The 14528-nt window shown below is 40.6% G+C and overlaps 1 pseudogene; it reads right to left on the bottom strand.

Moving 5' to 3' along the window:
- Positions 1 to 7089, bottom strand: part of LOC118178729 — a 13515-nt pseudogene extending 6426 nt beyond the window's left edge.
- Between the last annotated feature and the right edge of the window lie 7439 nt (positions 7090 to 14528).

Genomic DNA, 14528 nt, shown 5'->3' with positions numbered 1-14528 from the left:
AAAAAAAAAAAAAAAAAAAAAAAAAAAAAAAAAGAAAGAAAAAGCAGAACAATAGCAGGGCTCCTCAGTCTACATCATACCTCAAAATCCACAGAGGATGGGATAGATCTCAGAGACATCTTGGGAAATGAGAGCATGAAGAGCATGTTTGTAAATTTATTTCTCCTTGGGCTTCTTCTGCTTCTCCAAGAAATACTTACTCGAATATTACTTTGGCAGCAGTACTTATGGTATTTTGCACCTAGCACATTTAAAACTCCTACGAAAAACTGAAAACTTAGACTAAAAAGCATGTCTTTCCATTCTACTTTGTAAAGTTGCACGTTTTCCTCATGCAAAACAACAGAGGATTGTAAGCTAGAAAAGGAAATGCTTAATGTAAAACAAAACAAAACAAACTTCAGCCCTCCAGGCCAAAGCCAATAATTGATACTAAGTACTTTTTTAAATGCTGATTAGGTTTCAAGATGATACTGCTTTAAGTAAGTGTAATTGTGTGTCCAGAGGCAGAAGCTGGATAATGACATGATGAACTCTCCAGGAGGATCTGGGTAGGTTGGACCGATGGGCCAAGGCCAACAGTATGAAGTTCAACAAGGCCAAGTGCCGGGTCCTGCACCTGGGGCACAACAACCCCAAACAGAGCTACAGGCTAGAAGATTAGTTAGAAAGCTGCCTGGCAGAGAAGGACCTGGGAGTAGTGGTTGACAGTCGGCTGAATATGAGCCAGCAGCGTGCTCAGGTGGCCAAGAAGGCCAGCAGCATCCTGGCTTGTATAAGAAACAGCGTGGCCAGCAGGTCCAGGGAAGTGATTGTCCCCCTGTACTCGGCTCTGGTGAGACCACACCTCAAGTACTGTGTTCAGTTTTGGGCCCCTCGCTACAAGAAGGACATGGAGGTGCTTGAGCAAGTCCAGAGAAGGGCTACGAAGCTGGTGAGGGGTCTGGAGAACAAGTCTTACGAGGAGCGGCTGAGGGAGCTGGGACTAGCCTGGAGAAGAGGAGGCTCAGGGGTGACCTTATTGCACTCTACGGGTACCTGAAAGGAGGCTGTAGCGAGGTGGGGGTTGGTCTATTCTCCTACGTGCCTGGTGACAGGACGAGGGGGAATGTGTTAAAGTTGTGCCAGGGTAGGTTTAGGTTGGATATTAGGAAGAACTTCTTTACTGAACGGGTTGTTAGTCACTGGAATAGGCTGCCCAAGGAAGTGGTTGAGTCACCATCCCTGAAAGTATTTAAAAGACATTTAGAAGTAGATCTTAGGGATATGGTTTAGTGGAGGACTTGTTAGTGTTAGGTCAGAGGTTGGACTCGGTGATCTTGGAGGTCTCTTCCAACCTAGACTATTCTGTGATTCTGTGATTCTGTGAACTTCTATACCTAATTTTTTTGTTACTGTCTTACTGTAGCACACAGGGAATTGTTACGTTTAAGGAAACCACTAACCTAATAGAGAGTTTAAAACATAAGCTAGTTTGATATACCGAAATGTCTGAGAGAACAAAGCATAAACTGTTTTCAGATTTTTAGTACACCTTGATTGCTATCCGTTAAACTTAAGACAGGTTAAACAAAGCACATTAAATAAGAAAACGCCTAGTCCCACAACTGGAAAATTGTGTGAAGAGGTTGTAATTAGAACTTTTTCCCTTTAACTTTTAAATTTAAAATTAATTTAAAATCTATTCTGTACACACTTTCCATTCCTGAGGAAACAATTCACAAACTTGAAAAATGCATTTAACTGAGAAATTAAGACATCCTTGTCCTATTGGAAGAATAAGGTAACAGCTCTTAGGCTCAGTGATTTTCAGATAAGCTTCAGTCTTCAACTTGCCCACACCACTGACAGCTTTTTTCGGATTGAAAGGGAAAATGTTTCAACAACACATTGAAAACATACTTAAGGGACAAGAAACAAAATCAAGACTGCAGTGAGAAGGAAAACAGAAAAAAAAATACTGGGTAAAAAAAAAAAAAAAAAAAAAAAAAAAGACCTTAAACTTTATATTGACCAATGAGATAAGCCTTACACATTTTTAAGTTTAGTTTTGACAACTGATTGATGCGTTACCAGATATTAAGTACTATTCAAGAGCAAATATTAACACCACTAAGAATAAATCAGATCCACCACCACTTATTCAAAATACATCAATTTCTAATTTGGAGATAACGTCCCTCTGAGAAGGAAGTAGAAAAACTATAAATACCAATATATTTTCCTCTCCCAACGTTCTGTATACATATTGATGCTGTTCCTACACCTACACTCTGAGTATAAATTTATGTTGACATGAGTATCGGGTGTTATTTCTCTCTCTGTTTGCCTTGAAAGACACTCCTCCTGTCCACTGAAAAGTAAACTCAAGATTCCAGATCAGTTAAGACAGTTGTTATCCCCCCATTCAGAGTTCTGCAGCAGCACTGTTCAGATTTTTCAGCAGTCTCTTTACAAAATGTTATCACTTATCACCTGCTTCTCAGTAGGTATGTGCTTGGCTTCTGCTTAGCAGAGAGTCAATCACAGCTTAAGATTTTGTACAAGATCCCATTTTCAAGTTTTGGAATATTTCAGGAAATCTTATTCCCTACAAACAGTACTGCCAGTAACAGTTTAATTGGTCTGCCAACACAACCTGTTAGAAATGATGTTGACTTCTACCTTTATGTATACATAGTGTCCTGAGTGACAGTTGATACCATGATGCACCACCACCTCATATAAGGCATAGAGGAGTGGTTCTTCAATTGATTGAGACATGTAGGCTTGAAGATCCAAATACTCAGGATATTTTACCTCCTAAAGAGAGACCAAGAAGATAGAAAAATTATCCCTGAGTACTTTGTGGACTAGCCAGAGAAAAACACTTGCAAAAAACACAGACTGGAATTATATATTTTTTGATTCACTAAAAATAAGTCTTCCCATCAACAACATTTAATACGAGGAGTTGCAGAGAACTGTTTTCTGATGAATTAGCCTTCTCAGAGAAAAGTATATGCTTCTTGTCAAGCAGGAACTTTACTGATATTAAGAGAAAGAATAAGCCACAGTCATTAGTCTACAATTATTGCCTGAAAATATTAACAACTTTCAGCTTTGGGAGATGTCCTATTACATGATGACAAAGTTGCATTACAGTGCTAAATATACCTTGTTGATCTTTCCACCTGTGAATTCTGCAAATCTTTTCAGTGATATTGTGAGACCATTGGAAGAACGGTGTATGGTAAATCTCTTGGATGCAGGAACCATCTTTTTACACCTTAAAAACAAGCAGAGACAAGTGTTTGAAAGCGTCTTGTTTTTCACCTCCAAAACAAACTCGTTTTAATGTCTCATGAATGCTTGTGCTATTTGAATGATAATTACTTGCATAATATGTTTGTTTTTTCTTTTCATAAACCCATGCACCCATAAATGCATGTCAGGTTTGTTAATACAGAGAAGAAGGTAGGTTTTCCCAGCAACTCAGAGCATAGCGGGAACAGGAATCTCTCATGAAAGCGTCTTAGTGTATTACCAGGTTGTAAGGCAAGTTATCATTTCTTGGTATAAAAAAGTGGCTATTTGAACTCAAATCCTGGATACTTTCTTTCAGCTTTCAATGGAAATACAAATACTGGAAGTGGAACAAGAGAGCCTTGGTCCCCAGGACTAGAAACTGCAAATAAACTCCAAAATAGATTGTCTATCAACATCAAAAATACAACAGAAGCACATAGTCATTCTACAGGAGGGAGACATTTAACAGTAGTAAGTCTTCATGTACTGAGGATGTCTGGAAAGACACTGAAACCATCTGCCATCCTTTGAAGTAAAATAGTTAAAATTAAAGTTGATATATTGCCCGCTCAAAGGTAGGAACTACAACGTAAGCAGTGAAATTTAAACACTAGCCCAGAGAACAACTGAAACCGGTCAGTTTACACCAAGAAAAGTACTGCTGAGAACTAATAAATAGAAAGAATGAAAGTATCTGTTTTTGAATTCTGATGTCAAAATACAAGCCAGAGAATTCCAAACCCATAGGGAATGCCTATGAACAAAAAAGACTTCCCTCTCAAAAGAAACAAAAATCCAAGTGTTTTATAAAATTCCACAAAACTTGTAAGTAGATCCAAAGTTTGGAGGCAGTCCTCCTTATTAGAAGAATTTGTGGTAGAAAATAAAAGAAAATGTCAATTACAAAAAACTTATTTCTTTAAGAGTTATAAAATATAAAAAATATATTAAAAATCAGTTATATGTAAAAGTAATAAAAATTATCAGCAATGGAAAAAATACTGGACATGTGCAAGGCCTTTCCTTTTAAACTCACAAAAAGACAAAAAATTCTGGCTTTACGTGTGACTGAACCGATCACACCTCAAAGAGCACATTAATGAAGGACCATACAATTCAGATGTGAGGTGCTATTACAGTTCTTTCTCTTCCTCAGACATAAGTTATGAGAATCTTGAATACACTACCTGTTGCTTTCTAGGATCCACAGGATAAGACAAACCTGGGATTAAATTGCTTTAATAACCTATTGAATGCTCTTGATTCAACACACTAATTTCTTTAGTTTTCAACAACAAAAAGTGGATACTGCATTTTTAATTTAGCGGGGTCAGGCATGAATCCTACAGAACTGAGCCGGGCACTCTTAGCTTTTCTGAGTGGATGTTTGACTAACAACTTGTTTTGCCAAACCATCTTATACAAATGTTCAATTGTTTCTCACATACGGAGAAACATCTTACATATATCAGGCGCTTACATGAGCGCCTGAACTCAATAGGCTTTCCCTGTGCACGGATTAGGCTCATTTCAGACATTAGTCCACATCAACAGGTTTCACAGTTCAAGAGTTGTGCAAGACGCTGTTTAGTGAGCCAGCACAGGCTGCTAACATTAATTACCATAGAGCCAGCTCACATTCCCTGAGACTCAATCTAACTTTGTTTCACAGTGAACGCTAGGACCTTCAGGAACCTGCTGCTGCCTTCCACTCCAAATCATTCTCCATAGATCCTTGCTTCAGCTCACCACTACTTACTGGGCATGTCTTTTAACTTCTGGCAATATGAATATTTCAGCGTGCAACTACACACCTAGGGAGCTTGACAAGCCATGGTGCAGACAACGCTACGAGAAAAGTCCAACATCACCTCATAGCCACTCTTCTTAGATCTCCAAAACAGATGTATCATTTTCAAGTTCGGGATTATTTCAGTACACCAGTTGTTTAAACAAAAAGAAGCAACAACAACAATGAAGCTGCATCTCCTTATTTCTAAATGAAGTTAAAAGATAACTTATGCTCTAAGTCATGCAATATATAAAACTAGTATCTAGTATTAAGACATAATTAGTAATAATCTTACTCACTACATTTATAGCAATTCTCTCCATCCAGCTCTTCAGGTTTTACAAATAGTTCTAGAGCTCTGATAACAGATGAAACCACCTAGAGTAGCTAGAAAGAACAGCATAAAGTCACTGTAAATTCAAAATTCCAGAGAAGTGCTAGTAGTTTATAAGAGAATCTTAACAATACATACTTAAGCCATCTACTATGAGCACTGTGAAGAAGGAGGCAGAAAGAGCATTCTCAGCATTTACCTCACCTGGAAGTCATTTTACTTTGAAACAAATAATTTTCCAGTAATATAGAGAGCATCTATAGTGTGCTTTGTCATCAATACTGGGAACAAATCCATCAGTCTAACAATTAGATGTATATTGAGGTAGAACAACAAAGAAGTATGACAGTAGCATAATTTATGCAGATATAAAATTATTTCAGCTTAAACCCAGTGCAAAGGTGGAGACTATTTACATAGGTTCCACAGAAGGACAAAGTCCAATCCACTTCCTAACCACCACCAAGCTCTTATATTTTAACATTATATGTGGTTTGATTTTTTAAGTTAAACAAGTTTAATTTAGAAAGTTACACCTGTACTTAAACATCAGGAATTATATTTACGAAACATCTTACCTTTATATCCAAAGTGATCCTTTACTTACCTTTATATCCAAAGAAATGCCTCATAACATATCTGAAACTGCTTTGCAATTCAAGCACTTTACTGGAAGCAAAATATAAATGCTTAACAATATGTGAAGGAGACTACCTGTCCAAATTCAAGTTGTTGGTAGATACTACTTTAAACAAACTACAGACTGCTTTACTACCGACAAAAGACACAGATTAGTTCTACGTCCAGGAATATTTTTAAAAGTACCTCTTGATCTTAGAAATCCTCCAGATATTTGATGAATGATGGTGGTAGCTTGAGAAGATCTGTCCAATCTGGAAATAAATTATAATCAGACCTCAGAAGATTTAAGGCGCAGAGTTAACTCTTCAAAGAGTTTTATGAAAACCAAGGATGATGTAGACTTTCATTTTTGATAGTAAATAAAGGACTTAAAGGCACTAGAGATGATTTTTAATAGTAAATAAAGGACTAGAAGGTGCCAGTGAATGTATCAAAGTGAATTTGTTTATACTTACTTGGTGCTTCCATTCAAGCACACTTCCTGCATAGCATCAACAGTATAGCGCAAGAACTCATGTGCGTCTTCTTGACTGCCAAAATGGAAATGTTGCCCTATTCCTAAATAAGAAGATGATAGAATTTACCTCATTTAAAAAATAAATAATTCTCGTATTTCTAAAATCTCACTTCTTTATAGTGTTAAAACCATTTATACACATCAAATAATTATTTGAATATTACAAGATAGCAAAAAAGAAACACATCTGAAGCCACTTACAACTGAGTTTATTGATAACACGCATAGGCTCAATAGCATCAACAGTGCAATGCAGGGCCTGGTTAATGTGAGTCTCCATTGTGCACATCATGCAAAAATCTTGTTCACGACCTGAAGAGTGAAAGAAGAAAGCATCCCAGTCTAACGAAATATACATAACTACAAACAAACATATAAGTAAAATCTAAACTATAGATACAATATCCACTCTCCTTTCTGCATTCTAATCTCCCAAGATGCCAATGTCCCAACAGTCTTGTAACATTTCACTTCACACAACTTTATAGAATAAAAATATCCATTAAGCCTGTATTCAAGTGCATTTTGTGATGAGAAATCTAAGACTATTGCAAATTCTTCAACCATCTTAGATCTTCTTAGATCTTCTTAGATCTTCTTAGATCTTCTTAGATCTTCTTTGACCTTCTTCGACCTTCAAACTTCTTTGACGTTCTTTGACCTTCTTCAACCTTCTTTGACCTTCTTTGAACTTCTTTCACCTTCTTTCACCTTTTCTCATCTTCTCTGACCCTCTTTCTGCCTTTTGACCTTCTTTCACCGTCTCTAAACCTAACTTCTTTCTGCCTTTACCTTTTTGACCTCCTTTCACTTTCTCTGACCTCCTTTACATTCATTTTGTGTTTTGACCCTCTCTGACATTCTCAGACCCTCTCTAACCCCCTCTGACCCTCCCCTCAGCGTTTGACCTGCCTTGAACTTGCTTTCATTCCTGAACTTCTCAGATACTCTTTTCCCAGACTTTCAGCCTCCTTGCCTTCTCTGACCATCTCTGACTACATATTCGCCTTTTGACCTTCTTCGACCTTCTTCAACCTTCTTCGACCTTCTTCGACCTTCTTCGGCATTCTTTGACCTTCTTTGACTTTCTTTGACCTTCTTCAATCTTCTTTCACCTTCTTTCACTTTCTCTTGCCCTCTTTCCACCTTTTGACCTTCTTTCACCTTCTTTCTGCCTTTTGACTTTCTTTCACCTTCTTTCACCTTCTCTGACCCTCTTTACCTTCTTTTTGCTTTTTGACCCTCTCTGACCCTCTCTCCACCATTTGACCTACCATGAATTTGCTTTTATTCCCGAACTTCTCAGATATTCTTTTCCCAGACTTTCAGCCTCCTTGCCTTCTCTGGCCATCTCTGACTACATATTCGTCTTTTGATCTTCTTTGAACTTTTTGAACTTCTTTGATCTTCTTCAAACTTCTTTGACCTTCTTCAAACTTCTTCCACCTTCTTTCACCTTCTTTGAGCTTCTTTGACTTTGAGCTTCTTCTTTGAGCTTCTTTGAACTTCTTTGACCTTCTTTGACTTTCTTCGGCCTTATTTGGCCTTCTATGAACTTTGAACTTCTTCAAATTTCTTCTACTTTTTTGAACTTCTTCAAAATTCTTTCACCTTCTTTCACCTTCTCTGACCCTCTTTCTGCCTTTTGACCTTCTTGACCTTCTCTGACCCTCTCTACCTTCTTTTTGCCCTTTGACTCCTTTTGTGCTGAATTGTTCAAGCTACAGGAGTTACATACATTCAGGACATACATAGTCATTAGATTTCCAAGAAGTATTCAACATATTCATAATGTTTCCCATAACTAATTAAAATATGTAAATGTCCCTGATGCATGTGCAATTGTTTCTAATGGTGGTCTTCCAGATGTCTATGGTTGTTGTCAGTATTCTTCCCCACTATGTTTGCTGCTTGAACCCACTTCTTGTGTATGCTCAGACCACCATTTTCTTTCTTATCTTGTTGTTTCAACTTAGGCATACATACTAAGCTAAGTCATTTACACATGTGATAAATGATTAAGTCCCAAATAGGATTTTTGTGATTTATTAAGCAAATAGAGGCAAGCAAAGAGCGCTGGGTGCACCGGGAGTCTCTGCTCTACCAGGACGCACACCTGTTACATCAGGTGGCTGATTTTTATGCTCCTAGACTAATACATATTCATCACGATTCCTAGAAAAGGCAGGGTTATTATAATTAATTCCCAGAATCCGAACCCTCTCTGGACGCATGCGTATCAGTCTCTGGTGGTCTTTCTGGGGGTCTCTTGTGCTGAAGGCTCGTAGTCTTCCTCCCAGGCTTTGTTCTTCGGTCGTCCTTCAACTCCCCCTTTCTCCTTATTTGGTGGATTACTTTGCTGGTTATCAGAGGCTTGCGCAGCGTCCCATGCAAAAGTCTGCAGTTTCCTAAAAAAACTCCTTGGTCCTCTTATCTCCCAGACTAGAGTCTCAACGTTCGCCCTTCAAACCCTCTATTTACACAAATTGCTGGATCGTTCCTTTGCATGATACAAGAACTATGTACACTAATCGCTTTGTTTTTCTTAAATAGGAGTTTATATTTCATCATGTGGCCCTAGCATTGTTCCATACTGACACAAATCAAATAAACAAATTTCACACACATCCAAGGACATGGGCATACAATGAGTTCCTAACCTATTCTTTTCAGACATATCCTCCAGGCCTAGGTTTTGTTGCCCCCCTGCCCTGGGATACAATTCTGTATGGTCTTACAGGTAAGAATGACTAATTAGTGAGTAAGGTAACACTAGAGATACAAAGTTTCTAAACTTCCTTCTATTTAACTAAACATAGTAAATGTTTGGCCTATCTGTTTCATCAAATATTTTGGATTTGGCTCTATTATTCTTTTATGGAGAGAACTGTATGTCCTTCTGATTCAGTATCACTAGCCTCTAGACATTGCAGCCATCTTACATGCACAAACCAACACTCACTCTGGTATCTGATTTTAGGGACACACACCATTCCCATCCCAGTGGTTAGTGAGGATAATATTACTGAAATAAACATTCCCACATTCCATGCACACATATCAATTAGGGTGTCTGACCAGGTTTGTTTCTCATTACTACTGTGGGGGCCCAGAGGGGACAGTCCTGGATGACCCACTCAGAGGTTGTCGATGTTCAAAGTATCTAAAAGTAAGCTAAATTAAGGTGACATAACACCAAATGATCTATCAAAAACAAACAAACAAACAAAAAAAACATTTATTGATGACTGTAATGGGTTTATGTGGCAAGGTTCTGGTAGCAGGGGGCCATAGGGGTTGCTTCTCTGAGAAGGATCTAGAAGCTGCCCCATGTTTGATAAGGGCCCCACTGCTGACCAGAGCTGAGCCAATAAGTGATGTTGTTTTGCACCTCTGTGAGAGCATATTTAAGACAGGGAAAAAAACCGCTGTGCCACACAGCAGCTGGGAGAGTGAGAGGAGTGAGAAACAGCCTTGCAGGCGCCAAGGTCAGTGAAGAAGGAGGGGGAGAGGTGCTCCAGGCGCCAGAGCAGAAGTCCCCTGTGGCCTGTGGTGAGGACCATGGTGAAGCAGGCTGTCCCCTGCAGCCCATGGAGTACCACGGTGGAGCAGGGTTCCACGCTGCAGCCCATGGAGGAGATCATGGTGGAGCAGGTGGACCTGCACTGACGGAGACTGCGGCCTGTGGAAGACCCCTGCCAGAGCAGATTCCGGGCCGGACCTGCAGCCTGTGGAGAGGAGACCACGCAGGAGCAGGTGACCTGGCAGGAGCTGCTGCCCATGGGGGACCCAGGTTGGAGCAGTTTGCTCCCGAGGGATGGACCCCATGGCACAGACCCATATCTGGATCAGCTCTTGAAGAGCCTGTGGGAAGCCCACGCTGGATCAGTTCAGCAAGGACTGTATCCCGTGGGAGGGACCCCACAGCACAGGGGATGAGAGTGACTAAGAAGAAGAGAGTGGCAAAGAAGCACTATAGACTGACCATAACCCCCATTCCCCCATTCCCCTGTGCCGCTCAGGGGGAGGAGGTGGAAGAGGTGATAGGGGGGAAGGTGCTTTTAGTTTCTTTCCTTTGTTTCTCACTTCTCTAGCTTGTTAGTAATAGGCAATAAATCTTACTATCTCCCTATGCTGAGTCTGTTTTGCCTGTCACGATAATTACTGCGCGATCTCCTCGTCCTTATCTCAACCCTTGAGCCCCTTTCATCATATTTTCTCCCCGTTCCTCTTTGAGGGGGAGTGAGAGAGCGATTGTGGTGGAGCTTGGCCGCCCACCTGAGTAAAACCACCACAATGACAGAAACTATTCTGGCAGAAACTGATTAAACCTTATTTTTAACTGCAGCTATTTAAACCTTGTTATTTTAAAAAATGCTGAACAGCCCATAACATACATTGTTGGGGAGAGCGAGAGAGAGAGAGACATAAAGAATTGGAAAGGTAGAAGTAGAGGAAAGTTCCAAGTAACTACCCAGGGTTTCAGCGACATCTCTGCTCCAGTTGTTCTTGTGTCTGTGATGGTGGTGGGTGCATATGATTTGTGCACCTCTGATTTGTGCACCTCTGGTTTGTGCTGTTTATGAGTTAATCCCTACCTGCAGCTCTTGCTTTGTATACTAATTATTCCAAGACTGCGTCCCAAGACCTTCTTGAAAGGTTGTTGATGTTGTGGTTGCAGAAGCGTTTTCTCCCGCAGCTACAGAAACACTGGTGCCAAGGTGTCTCATATGATTACCAAAGATAAGAAAATAGGCTCCAGGAAAGTGGTATTGCACCTGCCCTTCTCATTTATTAACGAGGTATGTATTTCTATAGTTGTGTTTATGGCTTCCTCCTTTTCTCATCATTCTTTTTTTTTCATCGAAAAGGCCCTTGACCACATATTCTTAAAGGAACAGATGCTTTCTCCTTCCATATAATTTTAGAGTATTTACTGGATATCAGATCTTACTCTGGTTCTGATCCAAATGACCTGAATAGGTCTCTTGGCAATTATCTCCAACCCTGTGATATGAGAACCACAAGATTGTGTCAGTGTGTCATTGTGTCATCCTCACAGTGATAGCCTAAGATTGTTATACTGCCAGCTGCAGACCCTCTAATTATGACCCTAACCCAACACCTACATCACCAAATTGTCCCATCAAAAAGTGCTCACAGCGAAAGACTTCTGGTAGACCTGAACTTCCTTGGTCAGTCTTTAAACAACTCCCCCCCCCCACACACACACACACAACAGGACTCTTCACTGTCTCTCTCTCCAAACCCTAACAACCCTAACCCTAAGCCTAATTATGACTCTAACCCAACACCTACGTCACCAAATTCTCCCGAAACTAACACCAACCCTAACCCTAACTCTATTTATGACTCTCTATATATCCAAATAAAGGCATATATTTGGAAGAAACCTGTGAATTTTGGGTCTCTGATAGGTAGGACTCTGTAAGGAGGTAGCTGTTAATATCCTTTTTGCTACTCAGTTTTTGTTCTTTTGGTAATAAATCCCTGCGCCTGTTGCTGTTGAAATTGCAGCCTTGCTACTAGAAAAGGAGAAAAAAACATCAGAGATTGACATGTGCAGAAATGAAATACAGGATTCATGTCTTAGCTTGTGCTCTATTTTCGCTTATCAAGGTCTCAGCCCTAGTTCACTCACCTGATGTTTAATGTAATGCCATGGGACCTCATGCTGGACCACAACACATTGGAAATGCTGTTGGATTAATGCAAGAAATGAGGCACGCAGTGCTGTGCACTTTCTTATAGCAGGGCTGAGTGAGCAGCTGGCAAAAGGTTGTAATGTCTCTTCCAGCTCTGGAGTAATAGCTGGCTGGGAATTTTGATGGAAGTCTTTTCCCCAAGTGCCAGCTCTGTGGATTTAAAGCTACTTGTAGGAAAAGGTCAGTTTTGAATTACTTATTTATAAAAAAATCTGGGGAAAAGGGATTTGAAACTACTTTTTGCTTTGATATTATTGAAATAATAATTTCCATTCGGGTTCAAAATTACTTTCAATCCAGGAATTTACATAAAATGAAAGTTTAAAATATTAAAAAATAATGATGAGCGAATATATTGTTCAGTAGCCCTTAAATCTGTGCAAATTTATGCAGGTTCTTTGTTTGCAAAGAATGTTAAAGTTTGCCTACAACTGAAGCAGGAAAGAAAAGAAAAGAAAAAAAAAAAAGTCACTATAGTCCTTTGTAAATGAATGTTGCATGGAAGAAGAGGAACAGAACTTCTGATTCTGCAAAAAGCCGCAGTTCCATGAGACTTCAAGCCATCCCAGCATCTCTCCTGGTTTCCCAGTCCCTCTGCTCACAAGCAGTTTTTTCATTTCCTGTGGCTCAACAAATCCCTAGTCCCAGAGATGATTTCATGATCAGGGGTTTAGTTAATGTCTAACCCTGATTCCTGTTGACAACAGGATAGTTTTATGTTACATGTCAGGCTAGGGAGCACTGAAGAGGGTGAAAATTTATATTAGCTTCCAGGCAGGCACTGTGTAAGATTGCTTTTGTGTCTCTGAGAATTGCATCTCTGTGGAGGAGTCACTTGGGGCAGTGCTTGTGCCTGATGCTATAGAATAAGAAGTTTTTCATGGTGGGACCATAAATGTTGTGACAAAGGTGGAGTACAGTGAGAGAGGTGATATCTTTTATTGGACTGACATTAGAGACAGAAAATGGAAGAGTTTTGGCATACACCCACTTCTTAAGGTCTATAAAATATAGCTCTTTACAGCCATAAAAAGTGAAAGGAGAGAAACAAACGCCAAGCCACTGCCACCTAGCAACACAGCTAGCAAGGCTGGGAGAAGGAACTCATCTGGACAGCCCACATATGAAGAACTTCAGACCTCCACAGCACAGCCTTGACCTGGGCAATGGCCCGTTGCCCTCTCCCAGCACCTTTGGCTCAGGACAGACCCAGCGACAGGACATAAGCTGCCCAGGTCTGGTGGTATTGAGTGGATGGAGCTTATTCATCCATTTCTTCACCTGGAAAATCCCAAATTTCTGCCGTGGGGACCCAAAGCAGAGGCACTGCAGACCTAGGCATGTAGCTGAGCAACACTGCCTCTTCCTGCCTTGTCCAAGCTCTGCATTTCATGCTGCCAAGTCTGTTGGGATCAAGCACCTTGGCAAAATGCAAGGTGCTGGGAAAGGCTGTTCAAATCAAGGCCTGATCTTGCTGTCCTACAGGAATGAGAAAAGCATGCTGCAGGCAGCAGCAACTCAGTCACATCCCATGACCAGGTGTTTCATCCAGCCTCTACTGGGGTCCTGCAGGAAAAGGGCCAGATCATGAACGACTGAGAAATGTGATCTTCACACATGGAGATAGTGCTTCAGTTCTCTGCTCGGCTGCAGAAAGTGGCATCTTGCCTCCTGACTGGGGGCTCTCTAGAGTTACTGCACAACATGGAAAACTTCTCCAGAAGCTACAGGCACTCCCCAAGGGTCTCTCACTGTGCAGAAGGCCATGGCTGTGGATGTGGCCACTGGACAGGGTACACAGATCATCCTGTCATTGTCATGGAGGTGATTTGGGGAAGTTGCCTGCTCACCTCTGCCACACCCTCCTTCCCCATACACACAGCAAAGCTAATGCTACTGTGATGCTGCATGAAGAACATGGAAGTGTACTACTGAAAAGTGCACGCTTTCAGCTAGGAACAGACATTTCTTGGTTGTTCATTGCTTTGCAGGGGGGAAGATGTTTTGTTAGAAGGTTTCTTTTGCCTTCTCCCTAGATGCACAGTGCTATCTGCTTTCTGAATGTTGGCAAATTTGTCTGTAGCAGTACAGGAACAGAAAAGGCCAAATCCTGTCCCCTTTCACTGTGGGATTGTGCCTCTCTTACATACCTCACCCTAAATTTGGAGCAGTGACCTGAAAGTGCATAGATGTGCTGCCCAGTGCTGAAGCATCCGAGAGAGCTCCTCT

This window comes from Oxyura jamaicensis, chromosome 27 (genome assembly GCF_011077185.1).
Source record: "Oxyura jamaicensis isolate SHBP4307 breed ruddy duck chromosome 27, BPBGC_Ojam_1.0, whole genome shotgun sequence".
Lineage (NCBI taxonomy): Eukaryota > Metazoa > Chordata > Aves > Anseriformes > Anatidae > Oxyura > Oxyura jamaicensis.
The sequence above is the reverse complement of the archived record's forward strand: the minus strand, read 5'-3'. Positions and strand labels throughout refer to the sequence as shown.